Source organism: Callithrix jacchus, chromosome 1, assembly GCF_049354715.1.
Source record: "Callithrix jacchus isolate 240 chromosome 1, calJac240_pri, whole genome shotgun sequence".
NCBI classification, from domain to species: domain Eukaryota; kingdom Metazoa; phylum Chordata; class Mammalia; order Primates; family Cebidae; genus Callithrix; species Callithrix jacchus.
The window spans coordinates 67149860-67161161 of NC_133502.1; the positions used below are offsets into that span (position 1 = coordinate 67149860).

Sequence of the window (11302 nt, forward strand, 5' to 3'; positions counted from 1 at the left end):
TAAAAAGTCAAGAAATAACAAATGTTGGTGAGGATGTGGAAGAAGAGAAACACTCTTATGCTGTCAGTGGGAATGTAAATTAGTGCAGCCACTATGGAAAATAGTACGAAGATTCCTCAAAAAATGAAAAACAGAACTACCATATGATCCAGCAATCCGACTGCTGGGCATATATCCAAAAGAAAAGAAATCAGCGTATTGAAGAGATATCTTCACTCCTATGTTTACTGCATCACTATTCACAATAGCCAATACATAGAGTCAACCTAAGTCCCCATCAGTGGATGAATAGATAAAGAAAATGTGGCGTATATATGCAATGGAATATTATTGAGCCATTAAAAGAATGAAATCCTGTCATTTCCAGCAAAATGGACAGAACTGGAGGTTGTTATGTTAAATGAAATAAGCTAGGCACAGAAAGATAAATATTGCATGTTCCACTCAGATGTGGGAGCTAAAAAAGTGCATCTTGTGGCAGTAGCGATGGAATGGTGGTTACCAGAGGCTGGGAAAGGAAAGAGGCAAGGGGAAGAAGAAAACTTGGTTAATGGGCATGAAAATAGATAGAAGGAATAAATTCTAGTACTCAGTGGTATAGTAGGAAAATTACAGTTGATCATAATTTATTGTATATTTCAAAATAGCTAAGAGAATTGTAATCATTCCAACACAAAGAAAAACATTTTTGAGGTGGATATACCAGTTACCCTGATTTGATTATTACACATTGTATACATGTATCACAATATCACTTGTACTCCAAACTATGGGCATCTATAATATAGCAATTAAAAAATTTAAAAATAAAAATATTTATTCTGTTGATCAAATCCCTGTTATGGATTGAATGTTTGTGTCCCCACCAAAATTAGTAGGTTGCTGTCCTAATCTGCAGTATGATGGTATTAGGAAGTGAGACCTTTGGGAGGTGAGTAGGTCATGAGGGTGGAGCCCTCATGAAAGGAATTACTGCCCTTACAAAAGAAACCCTAAGAGCTCTTTTGCTCTCTTGCCATCATGTGAGAATACTATGAGAAGACAATAGTCTGCAACCTGGATGAGTGGCCTCAGTAGAAACCACCCCTGCTGACACCCTGATCTCAGGCTTCTAGCCCCCAGAACTCTAAGGAATACTTTTCTGTTGTCAATAAGTCATATGTTTGTAGCACTTTGTAATAGCAACCTGAACTGACTAAGACACCATATGAAAGTATTATATTCCTTTTAGAGAGAAACTTTGGGAAAAGAAATGGGAAATTCAGGAAAGTCCCCCCAAAATTACAGCCAAACTAATTAGATTGTTAAAAAGAAGTATGTGTGTTGTAGGAGGTAGCGAGTGGATTTGAGTGTGGGCTAGACACAGTGACTTGCTTTCAAAGAATAGCATATGGAAAGGAAAAAATGGAAACTTTATAATGAAGAAACCAGGTGAACATCACCTTAACCAGGTGATCAAGGTTAAGGTGAGGTGAAGGTAATTGGTGATACAATGTGGCTGCTGTGTACTCCAGAAATGATGTGATCGGAAGAGTACTTCACCTTCGTGGTATTCTTTCTTAAGACCTGTAACCTCAGCCTTATAAGAAAAGCAACAAATCAGCCCAGGTTAGGGGACATAGTACAAAATACCTGACTAATACTCCTCACAATTGTCAAGGTCAAGGTGATGAATACACAAAGAAAAGCTGAGAAACTCTCACTGGAAGTTTCTTAGTTTCTTAGTAAGAAGATACTAAGGGAACATGCTGCATGCAGTCCATAACATATGGGTTTGATCAGAAAAAAATTTCTAAAATGTCTGCACATTATAACCTGGCCAATTGTTCTTTTTCTTGCTACTGCAGCTGTTATTGGATTTTCTTTTTCTTATTTGATTAAGGCAAGGAAGGCTTAAATTAGACATGATGCAGTGCCTTTTGATTGAGAAGCCATTAAGACTTAGCATATACCATGAAGGCATTTGTAGAATATCTTCCAATAAAGAGGCTATAAAACCAGGCATGAGGGTTAGCGTGCATTCTCTGTAGGATAAACCTCTACACTAGGTTTCTAACAGATCTATGGCTCTGTGATTTGAAAAACATTTTTTAAGCCTGAGGTCATGGATGCTGCCAAAAAAATCAATGACTGTATAAGACTCTCCCACTTAGCTTTTTATTTTTACATTCTTAGGTCAAGCAAGTGAGTATAACATTCAGAAAAACGATAGACTGCTCTTCTCGGAGCCATGGGGAAGTAAAAGAGAAATATGATTCACGTTCTCTTTTTTGGCTGACCCCTGGGGCTTGGGCTTGACCTGCAATACTCTTGCTAACCTGTAACAGCCTCACCATCTGCCAATGCCATCAGAGTCCAATGATTCTAAATCAGAATGTGTTCTTTGTTGTAGTCACTCTCAGCAATGTGCAGCCTGTTACAGAGCAAGAACAGGCTCTTAGGCAGAAGAGTAGAGAAGTTTCCACTTGAAACTCAGGTCATTGGCTGAGTCTCATGAGCTTCCTTTCCATGACGATGGGCATCACAGCTAAATCACAGCCTCTGTGATGATTTATATTCATCATGTACAATCAATAACTGTCCTGGGAGCTTATTCCCCTGGTACATTTTCAAGAGAGATGGATAGAATTCTTTCATTATCTTGACTTATTTTCTGTTAAAAACATGTTTCTCCTGAGAATGTACAATAGCCTGGGTTCCTGTAGATGGAGAAGACCCTTAACAACACTGGAGCACTCTGGGTAAGAGTGGATGTGTGTTTACATAACGGGGGCGTTGGACTGTTAGGGGCTTGTGGCTATAGGTGACACAGCTTGATGTTTTTACATTGCACTGAGATCTCCTCTCCTGCCAAAACAGCATCCCCTGCCCATGATGGAAGGCTGATTACAATGCTACTTTGCCTCTAATCAGAGTGTTTTCCCACGGGTTCCCTGGGAAGCAAGATCTATCTTTACGTTTTGTCGTGGTGGCTGAGGCGGGTATCTAGGAGGTAGAAATAGGGTCAGCATGCTCTGCTGCTTCCACATACTACAATTTGGAAGAGAGGCTGGGGCTCACCATTTCTTGTGGCTCGTAATAGCCAAAAACAAAGTGGAAGCTAAAATCAGCACCTACCCTCCCATCACCGCATCTGATTTGTAGCATTATTTTACTTAGAATTGACTGAGAACAGCACAGATACACCAATTACTTAAATGGAGGGTGGCATTTCAGGGTTTGGTTTCATCTCTGAATTTTCTGCCACACTCACTCCAGTCGCATTTCCCGGTGATGTTCTTCTCCCCTTCCCCCTCCTTTTTAAAAAAAGTCACACATGTTCTCATGAAGTCTGTGGACATTTGTGGCCCCCAGAGACTGATCTTACCACACAACATTGATAATGAATGAGGCAATTTGGTGTTTCTGCTTCTTTTTATAGTTGTATATGCTGAATTCATTCTAGCTTAAACATTTATACCATTCAGTGAATACCTACTATATGACAGACACTTTCCAAATGTTACCTCTAATCCTCACAGTAGCCCTGCAAGGTAGGTGCTCTTTTTCTCTTGTTGAAGACAAAAAAAAAGTCTCCAAGAAGTGAATCAAGGCCCATCACCTGTAAGTGGCAGAGCCATGACTCCCACTCACGTGTCTGCTCCTTTTCCCCATCTTGCATGTAGCTCGAGGATAACAAACGTGTTATGAAACATGCAGATGTGAGTGGCCTTCCAAAGTGAACCAGCTGGGACGGAGAGATACCAGCAGCATAATTGTGTCTTCCTGGTAAGGAGTAGGCCAGAACACAGTCTGCTGATCAGCAAGGCTGCAAGGTTAGTTTTCTGGTGGTCAGAGGTTTCTGATAAATCAACACAGGTTATTTACCAAGCCTCTTCAAGGCCTTAAGACTCCAGAGCAAAACTAATCTTAAATATAATGTTCACTTTGTTAAATATAGATTCATTAAATCCAGTCTTCATTTCATCATTCAATAATGCTGGTAGATAATGAGGTGGAAATAAAACATGAAGGAAGTGAAAATGTCCAGTATTTTGTTTCTAGGCTTTGAGTCTTTGGGGAGAGTCACACACACAAAAAATCTCTTAAGACAAAGATAAAATGTACAGCTATTTGGATGAATCCTAATAAAATAGCATCCTGGTTTCATGTATTGATATTTTGTTTCATTTACTTCAAGATAAGGTATCATTTTGCTTGCAAGTGATGATCATTGGTAATGGCTCTCCAGGTCACTTGTACTGAGAAAAGGATCCTGAGCCCTTATTTGGGCTTCATGGACAAAATGTGATGAAGAAGAGCAGTGTCTCTCAGGGCCACAGGATTGGTGGATCAGGACACAGGAATGTGCCCTTCTGCTCTGCACAGCATCTGAGACATTGTTCGATATATTGATTAAAATGAACTCTCCATGAGAAAAGAGATCTTTTAAAGATGCAGCCATAAACTCAAAATCTTGAAGTTAATGAAACAAAATATCAACACAGGAAACCAGAATGCTATTATATTAGGATTCATCCAAATATCTGTACATTTTATCTTTGTTTTAATAAGTATTTTTGTTGTGACTCTCCCCAAAGACTCACAGCCTGGAAGCAAAATAATGGACATTTTTACTACCTTTATGGTTTTTTTCCTGCCTCATTATCTACCAGCTTTATTGAATATTAAAATAGGAAACAGAAGTTCTGCAAGCAGTCGAATGAGTTAAATTAAAATGGCACCACCAGTTGCCAAAATCAGTGTCAAAGTATGTCAGGTTTGAGAGGCAGCCACAGAAAGTAAACTCATGTAACTAGAACCTGGAGGACTCAACTCTCTTAAGGTGGGTCTGTGTTCCAGATTTTTTAATTTGCTCAACAAATGTATATGAGTTTGTTCTATGTTCTCTCTTAGCACCAGGGATACAGCTGTGGACAAAGCCAGCAATGTCCCTTCTTTTGGAGCTTAAACTCTAGTGAAAGGGGACGGGTGATAGACAAAGTAGTTGATATAAGAAATAGAAGGGTGACTATCAAATATTTATTAACTATTATTACTATTTTTTGAGACAGACTCTCACTCTGTTGTCCAGGCTGGTGTGCAATGGCATGATCTTGGCTTACTGCAACTTCCACCTCCTGGGTTCAAGCAATTCTTTTTCCTCAGCCTCCCAAGTAGCTGGGATTACAGGCATGCACCACCATGCCTGGCTAATTTTCACGTTTTTGGTAGAGATGGGGTTTCTCCATGTTGGCCAGCCTGGTCTCGAACTCCTGACCTCAGGTGATCCATTTGCCTTGACCTTGCAAAGTGCTGGGATTATAGGCGTGAGCCACCATGTCTGGCTTAATATTTAATAATTTTATATTATTTAAGATATATAATATTTTGTAATAGTAAGCAAATAAATATTTTATAATGTTAAAATAGAGTGATAGACAAAAAATATCTGGGTGACAACTTTTGATTGGGTGTTCATGAAGACTCCTCTAAAGAGGTGACATTTAATTTGAGATCTGAGTGATAAGGAAGCAGCCAGGCAAAAAGGAGAGGGATGAACATTACACACAGAGGAAGCCTGTGCAAAGCCTGTGCAACGGTGGAGATGACTCTGCACATTTGAGAATGGAACAAAGGCTGGTGTGGCTGGAGAGAAGCAGGAGGGGGAGAGGAGGTCAATGAAGATGGAGCACTCGGGCACATTTGGGATGGGTTTTTGGGGATAGAGTCAATAAGACTCGCTGATGGGCTGGGTGGGAGGAGAAAGCACAAGAGGAGAAGCAAAGAAAATCCTAGTTTCTGGCTTGAATATCAAGACAGTGAACCTAGGGCAGGTGCAGGCTTCAGTTGCGGGGGTGGGGGTGGTGGTCAGGAGGTCTATTTTGGCCATGTTAAATTTGATATGATTGTAACTCATCTGAGTGCCATGGCTCACGCTTGTAATCCCAATACATTGGGAGGCCAAGGCAAAAGTATCACTTGAACTGGAGTTCTAGACCAGCCTGGTAACATAGTGAGACTCTCCGTCTCTACAAAAATAAAAATAAAATAGAAATTAACTGGGCTTGGTGGTGTGTGCCTGTTGTTCTAGCTACTCAAGAGGCTGAGGTGGGAGGATCACTGGAGCCTAGAGGTCAAGGCTGCAGTGAGCCATGATTGAGCCACTGCACTCCAGCCTGAGTGACAGAGTAAGACCCTGTCTCAAAAAAAAAAGAACAAAAGAAAAAGAAAAGTAAGTAGGAATGTCAATAGCAGTTGGATGTTGAATACATAGTTCTGGAGTACAGAAGAAAGTCAGTGTTGGTAATATGTAATCACTAGATGTAGTTACGGATCGAGAGAGAAAGAGAGAGAGAGAGAGAACCAAATATAGTGTAACCAGATAATTACAGCCATGACGCAGGATGAAGTCACTCAAGAAGCACATTTAGGTAGAGAAGTAAGCCCAAGACAGACACCAGGGCCATGCCTGCATTAACGGTTTACAAGAGGATGAGAAACCAGCAAACAAGACTGCAGTGGCCAGACAGAAAATTAAGAGATCTTGGTGTTAGGGAAGTTAACAAAAATAAATGAATCTCCTTTTTAGAAAGAGAGAGTGGTCAATTATTTCAAATGATAATGAGATAAGAACAGAGATGTCACTGGTTAATTTGGCAAAGTGAAGGACACTGGGGTCCTGGCCAAGAGCCTCAAGAAGGTGGTAGGGAGAGAATCTCAGCCAAATCAGTTTGAGGAGGGGCAAGTGTGATGAGGAAATGGAGGCAGTGATCACAGGCAAGTGTAAAAAGTTTAGCTGCAAAAGGGAATAGGCTTAAGGGAGGGTTTATGATGGGTGCTATTAAAGCATTTCTAAATGTGTGCTGATGTTGATGATGTGTGCTGATCCGAGAAAGAATTGATGTGACTCATTTGTCTCTTCCCCTTGCTCCTAAAAGCAGAGTCCTCTGAAAATGATTCTATTTTATTTTAGGGCCACTTCCTTTGCTACTAGTTTATAACGACTTCATGGTGGAAAATACATCTGGTTCATTCTTTGATTGCAAAACATGCTCTGATGTAAGATCCACAGGGCAGGAATTTCAGGACTGCCTTTATCTGTGTGGTATCCACAGTGGCTAGCACAGTGATTAGAGCATCGCATGTGCTCAAGAAACAGTTGTGGAACTGAACGACTGCTTCTTAGTGAGTGCGGAGACATGTGAATGAATGAATCCAAGTTAATGTAGGAAAATTAGAATCATAAGCTCTTTCCTCTTTTTTCCTTTCTAATTCTAAAAACTTGTTCTTGAAACACAGAAGCATACTCCAGAAATGCTAAATTTAACGTTTGCCTAGAAAAATAGATTTGTTGCAAAGGACCCACTGCTCCCTTCTAGTTCCTGGTAGGAGTGATTTGGGGTTTTTTCTCTGTCTTGGAATATCTTTCAGTTTACAGTTTTCTTTAGAGTTTTGGAGGGCTTTTACACTTATCATCTTATCCTTGTATCTGTCCTGGAAAGACAGTAGGGCAGAAATTATTATTCCCATTTTAGAGGTGAGGAAACAGAGGCCCGGATTTCATGATCTGCTCAAGTTCATGAAGCTCATTGGTGAAGATCAGGACCTTGACCTCAAATTTCCTGGCTTTCAGGTCAGTGAATTAGTACTTAGGTTCTTAATTAAATTTAAGCTCTTCACCCACATCCTGTGTGTGACTCATATGATCCACTCCTGTTTTTATTCCACTTGTTTCATTTCTGTGCAAAGCAATAACAGATCTGTATTTCTTAAGGCAGGGCATGGTTCATTAAGCTTCTGCAAAATTTTAACCTTTTCCAAGACTACAGGCAGATGGAATGAACCATAATAAGGTCGACTTTGCTTGGTGGAAATTGCCGAGTTGGTCAGGATAAAGAGTATCCAGTCTGGAAGCCGAATCCTCAAGTGGCATTTAGGGTTTTGTGATATGCAGCCTCCTGCAGGCAGGCAGGGTATAAGCATTTACTGTTTACCTAATCATAGTAGATGTTCTACTCTTTGAAAGGTGAGCAGGAGGCCCCTCCTGCCTTAGAAGGATTGTTGAAATTGAGTTCTGTTTCAAAGTGCATAGAACTGGGAAGTGTTGGCACCAGTCCAATACGCCTTATGATCATGTTATGAGGCAGTCTTGACAAGCAGAGGCCATGCTCCCAAACCAAAAGTGGACACCAGAGGTTATTGTATTTCCTTGTAAATGAAATAAACATAAGGATAAACTGATGACTTAAATAATGCATATCACAGATGCTAAGATTGGATTCATTCGTACACATGTCCAGAAGGTACCCTCAGTCATGTGCTGGGCTTGGCAGGACCACCATATGAGCACAGCAAATTCAATTGCACAAGCCATATGTGTTTACAGACCAGCAGACTAATTAGAAGACTCAAAATGTGAACGCTTGGGTTCTATTGCTGCGTTGTATCAACTCTGGAAGGGATATGCAGTTCCATTTTTAATCTTTAAATAGAACATTATAATATACAGTAAGCCCAAATATTTGACTTTGAGTTGACTGTTTAAATGGATTATTTCAGTGAAATAATGATATTGTTTTATAGTGAATTAGAAAAATGTGTGTATACATTTTAATCTATATTTTGTTTTTACTTAATCATAACAAAGTTAAATAGAAGAGCTGATTATTACTGCATTTTGATGGACTGACTGACTCCTTTTCCCTTACCTTACCTTCCTCTCTCACTGAGCACATACTGTACTCGGTGTCAGACCTGCTGTAGGTATTGAGTATACAGTAGTGAACAAGGCAGGCATGGTTCTTGGCCTTATGGAGATTACAACTGAGATGAAGGGATTGTGGTGGATGGGATAATTTGAGAGACAGGTAGTAAATGACTAATTATGTAAGCAATTAGTTAATTATAATGTTTATAAATGATGTGTAGAAAAATAAGGTGCTTGGGCATGAAAGGCAGAAAGGTAGATATATTCAAAAAACATTTACAATAGGCGCTATTAAAGCAAGTTGAATCAAGTGGTTTATTAGATACGAGATGAGTGAGGAGTCAAGGACAAGGGACAGGTGGACAGATAGTGATCTATCTAGTTGGGGAAGATAGAGGAAGAACAAGTTTGTAAGTTAAATCTAAGTGAAATGTCTGAGGAAAATTATTATAAATTGATTTCTCTCTTTGTCTTTCTCCCACCCTGCCAAAGAAAAGGAAATATCTGAAAGTCCTTTGGGCTCCCAAAAAGATAATTATCATCTTACTGAGCCGTGCAGCCAGGCTTCTCCACACCTGACTGTGATGAGCATTCTGATCTCACCCTTTTAGGAGCTGTGGAGGTGATCCACTTTGACAGTGAAGTGCATGCTATCTGCACGCTTGTTTTTTCCTTGTTATATCTTATACAGTGAGATTCCAGAGAGTGAGAGGAGTTTTGTATTCATTTCTTGTCTCTCTAAGTCTAGTATTTTTTATGGCATATGGTAGATAATAACCATTACTTGTTGAATCAAATTATAAGACAATTGTGTAAACGCTGGCTATCACGAACTTGTGCTTTTTCACACTTGCCTAGTCTTCACATACTCTTCCCTAGCAGTGTTTATTTCCATCTGTGACTCCTTTTAGGGAAGGGGCTGTGTTTGTCTCACCAATGTCAATGTCAGTGTCAAAGCACTTCACTGTCAAAGTGGATCATCTCCACAGCTCCTACAGGAGGTGAGATTAGAATGTTCATCATGATCAGCTATGGAGAAGCCTGGGTGCACGGCTCAGCAAGATGATAATTATCTTTTGGGGAACCCAGAGGACTTTCTGATATTTCCTTTTCTTTGTTGAGTGAGGGGTGTGGAAGAAGAGAAAAGAGAGAGAGAGAGAGAGGTCAATTTATGATAATTTCACTCAGACATTTCACTTTTTTTAACTTATAAACCTGCTCCTCCCCCGTCTTCCTCACTGCATCTCCAGTTTAGATACATGGTGACATTTCAAAGTATTTGTTTGGTTTTTGAGAAGAGGAGAGTGAAAAACTCAACATTTTTGAAAGCATTCTGCATATCATACAGATGAAGAAACAATAATAACAAAATAACACTGGTGATAAACCCGCAGAGCCATGGAAGTCTTGCTGAGGCGTATATTTATAGAATATTCATACTTACCCACAAGTGGATCCTTTTTAGATCAGTCTGATTTGATTCAGTTTTAAGTTAATGTTCACAGTTAACAAAAATTTGACTAGTTTGACATAGTGATGCTTGAACTTGAAAGAATGGCGACTCTTCTTTATCAGTTTTCAGCAGTGTTACGAGGAGCCTGAGAAGTTTTGTGGAAACCCCAGCAAGCCAATCAGATGGGGCTCTAATCTATTACATCTGCTTTCATTTATACTTCTTTTGTTTACATGTCTGTAAGATTTCCTTTGACAGATTGAGATTGGGGACGGCATGATGGTTGTCTTTGGGAAACAACCGTTTCATCTTGTAGGAAGTGCTCAAACCTTTATCAGTTCAAATATTAAGAAGCTACAGGTGTGTTTGCAAAACACAACATATTTCTAATCATGGCATGTATTATTCTTTTTAAAACAACAGCCATTTTTCTTGTATTTGTCAACCAAACTGTGACCTCTCTGAAAGCAGGAACATTAATTGTGTGCCTTTATTGCTTTTAGCACAGTGCCTAGAATGATACTGAATGAATAAATGGATGGATGGATGACTTGAACAATTAGAAGAGTGACTGTCACACACCACTAGGACCTGGCACTTAGTAATTGTGTTCTAGTCTTGTTTCAGTAATTCTGTTTTGTAAGACCCTGAATAAATTAATTTTGTATCTCATTATATTAAATATAAAATTAAAAAATAAAGTGTGTTTTGCAAATTAAAAATAATGAGTCACTGTTTCTTGGGAATAGAGGGTGCATGAGTGAAATTAATTACAAAGTCTTATGTTATTATAATTATAGTGTTAATTTAAGATATTGCTGCTGTAGATGAAACTAGTCCAGAAAAGGAATTTAATAGGAGTTGCTGGTTCAAATTTTAGGCCAGTATTCTAAGTAGACAAAACTATTATTCGTTACTCAGAGGATGTTGGACCAAAGTCTGATGCAATATTGGTTGTGTTAGATTTCTGCAAATTCAGTAAGAGTGATGGCTCAGCAGCCAAAGGAGACGTTGAAAACCAAGGCAAGTTCGAAGAGCAAAAGCAAACACAAGTGTAAGAAAGGTCTGTGCCCTCATCCACTGCCATGCTACATGAATGTACATATAAATACATCCAGTAAATGGAGTTACCAAATCAAGGGGGATAAGACCTATTCATA

General features: G+C 39.4%; 1 long non-coding RNA gene across 1 annotated transcript; it reads left to right on the plus strand.

Annotated features, from left to right (window-relative positions):
* The first annotated feature begins 2419 nt into the window (after positions 1–2419).
* Positions 2420–10784, plus strand: LOC118151558 (uncharacterized). Its single transcript, XR_004739940.2, has 3 exons — positions 2420–2741; positions 3666–3815; positions 10646–10784. It is a non-coding gene; the product is annotated as an uncharacterized LOC118151558 (long non-coding RNA).
* Positions 10785–11302: the final 518 nt, after the last annotated feature.